The sequence below is a fragment of the Callithrix jacchus genome, chromosome 2, assembly GCF_049354715.1.
Source record: "Callithrix jacchus isolate 240 chromosome 2, calJac240_pri, whole genome shotgun sequence".
Classification (NCBI taxonomy): Eukaryota; Metazoa; Chordata; class Mammalia; order Primates; family Cebidae; genus Callithrix; species Callithrix jacchus.
The window spans coordinates 154,189,028-154,191,748 of record NC_133503.1 but is presented as its reverse complement, the minus strand read 5'-3'; the positions used below and the strand labels follow the sequence as shown (position 1 = coordinate 154,191,748).

The following is a 2,721-nucleotide window of genomic DNA, read 5'->3' as shown; positions in this document are numbered from 1 at the left end:
ACATGGATGAATCTGGAGAACATCATTCTCAGCAAACTGACACAAGAACAGAAAATGAAAAACCCATATTCTCGCTCATAGGCGGGTGATGAAAAATGAGAACACATGGACACATGGAAGGGAGTACTAAACACTGGGGCCTATTGGGGGGAATAGGGGAGGGATAGTGGGTGGGGGGAGCTGGGGAGGGATAGCCTGGGTAGAAATGCCAAATGTGGGTGAAGGGGGGAAGGCAGCAAAACACACTGCCATGTGTGTACCTATGCAACTGTCTTGCATGTTCTGCACATGTACCCCAAAATCTAAAATGCAATAAAAGAAATGAAAATACCATTTAGCTTAAGAAGTTGTGAGTTACCTGCAAATGAACTCGTTTCAGGAGTGGAATAACCCCCAGAATTATTTCTTAATATCAAAATATATGCAGGTTTCTCTTTTGAATATCTTGTACATTTAGAGAAGCCACTGTACAAAGTCTCCTGTTTTCATACAGGAAAAATAATTCTTTGTTTCAGCCAGTTCTCAGGGGAGGGCCAACCAGGACAACACCATCTTCCCAGACAAAGAGCATTGGAATACTCCTTTTCATTGATTTATGTATCTCTTCATATATCTCTTCATCAATGTCTATAGTAGTCAATTGCTTCCACATCTCTTGAGATCATATTTAAATGTTGATCCTACGCATGTAATCTGCCTCAAAGCTCTTGGTCGTTTCTCATTTTCACATAAATTTGCTCACCTGGACTGTGCCTGAGAAGATCCAAGGAGTCCTCTACAGTGTTGGTAATTTGTTACTGGTCTATGTTGTCTGCCATGTTTCAAACCCTGTACCCTTGGGACCTTATTTTTCTTAAAGGAGTTGGCTTTTAGCTTATTTCCTACAGTCTTTAGATGGTTCATTATCTTTCCAATATTTTAACATGAGACCTGAGGGAATATTATTGCTATTAGCTTTATCCTTCCCATTTTTTGCTTTATGTGGAGTATTTCCCATTTTGAGTGTTGGTCAGGCATAATCCCTCATAGTAGGGATTTCTTGCTCTTGCTTCTCTAGGGGCTTGCTGAGGCTAATCCCTTGTATTAGGGATTTTTTTGCCTTCTCCTTTCCTAGAAGCCCAACCCCTCTTACTGGAGATTTCTTGCTTTTTATTATTTTAGAGGTTTGGTATGAAGCTCACTCCTTCATATTAGAGATTTCTTGCCTTTAATTGCACATCTCACTCACATACTGTTAACCTTCAAGATAATCTTGACCACCAAGGAAATATTTTGTTGCCCCTGCAACGTTTTTTACCTTGGTCTGTTCACAGAGTTACCTGGTCGCTGTGGTATGTAAGGATCCTTTCTGCCTGCATTGCTGAGAGTCTGGGTTTATTCACCACATGGCATGGGTTTGGACTCTCTAATCCTGAGGCCACCACAGTGAGGCAGCAGGATGCATCTCCCCATGAGAGATGATTGGAAACCCCTCCCTGGAGGATAATGGGATCCCAGATGAGCCCCTAAATTTGTTGGAAACAAGAACTTGGTTCTACAAAGAAACTGAGCACTTAAAGGATTTCTCAGCAAGACAAATTTACTTCTGCAGAAGAGTGCTGCTTATATACTTGGCCTCCAGGAGAGCACACCAAACAAAAGAGGGAAGAGGTTTTTATTTTTAATGCAGTTTGTCCCTGCTACTGTATCCTGCCTCTGTTGGCTGGAGTTGGACCACACAATCTAAGCTGAACCCAATTGGCTAACCTGAAGAGCACAGGGGTGTGCCTAATGAGAAGGGAAGGGAAGTTTTGGTGGGAAGAGCCTTTGAAGTGGGAGAAGTAATTTACATAGTGAGTAGCAGATGTCGCTTTGCAGATTAGGACTGGGGGGATAGTTGTTTACTGAAACCAGGTCAGGGAGGCACAAAGGATAAGGAAGTTCGGCCTTGAAAGCTGGAAATAAAGAACAAGGGAACCAACTAAACCCTTTAACAAGGAACTTCTTGTATTTAACACGATGAACAATTGTATATTAACAAATTCAATAAGCCGGAGGAAATGGACAGATTCTTAGAAAAGATGCTGATATGTGATGAAAAAAGTGAGTTGATTGGGAAGAGTCTGGATAAACCACTAAAAGTGTGTGGTTAATTGAAAATAGATTGATATTGTAAGTCGGAAACAAGTAGGATTGATCTAAATTCTTCTAAATTCTCTAATACAGAATCTACAGCTCCTGCACACTACAATCCTCAATTCTCATTCAATTCTTTTACAGAAATTTAAACCTCATACCAAATGTTTGAGTGTAGTTTTTTCTTGTAAGAGCTGCATAAACTCCAAGCACACAAACCTTCTATTGTATTTTGACCTTTGCACAAAATACAATACATACCACCTGTGGCACTAAAAAGTAAGCAAAAGCGGGAAGGGAGATAAGCTTTGAAAGAAGGGAACACCCCTGGGTGAGTTTCACTTGTTTTTACAGATTCTTGCATGAGAGTAGGCTCCAGTCTGCACCATGAGAAGTGGCTGGAATTCTGGTAGATTACAGCTTTTCTGGTCTAAAAAGCTAAAGGACAGAAGTTGAGACAATCAGCTTCTGGAAAGTAAAGAGGAATACCATAAGTAAAAGAGAGGTAGAAGCCTAGATTTTATGTATAAACTCTACCCAGTCTTCCACTGACCACTAAATCATGCATATAGAATAAATTCTAAGTAGTCCAATTAAAAATGAAAG

The 2,721-nt window shown here is 40.4% G+C and overlaps 1 pseudogene; it reads right to left on the bottom strand.

The window, feature by feature from the left end:
- Positions 1 to 405: 405 nt before the first annotated feature.
- LOC108588686 (U6 snRNA-associated Sm-like protein LSm3 pseudogene) lies at positions 406 to 818 on the bottom strand (annotated as a pseudogene).
- Positions 819 to 2,721: the final 1,903 nt, after the last annotated feature.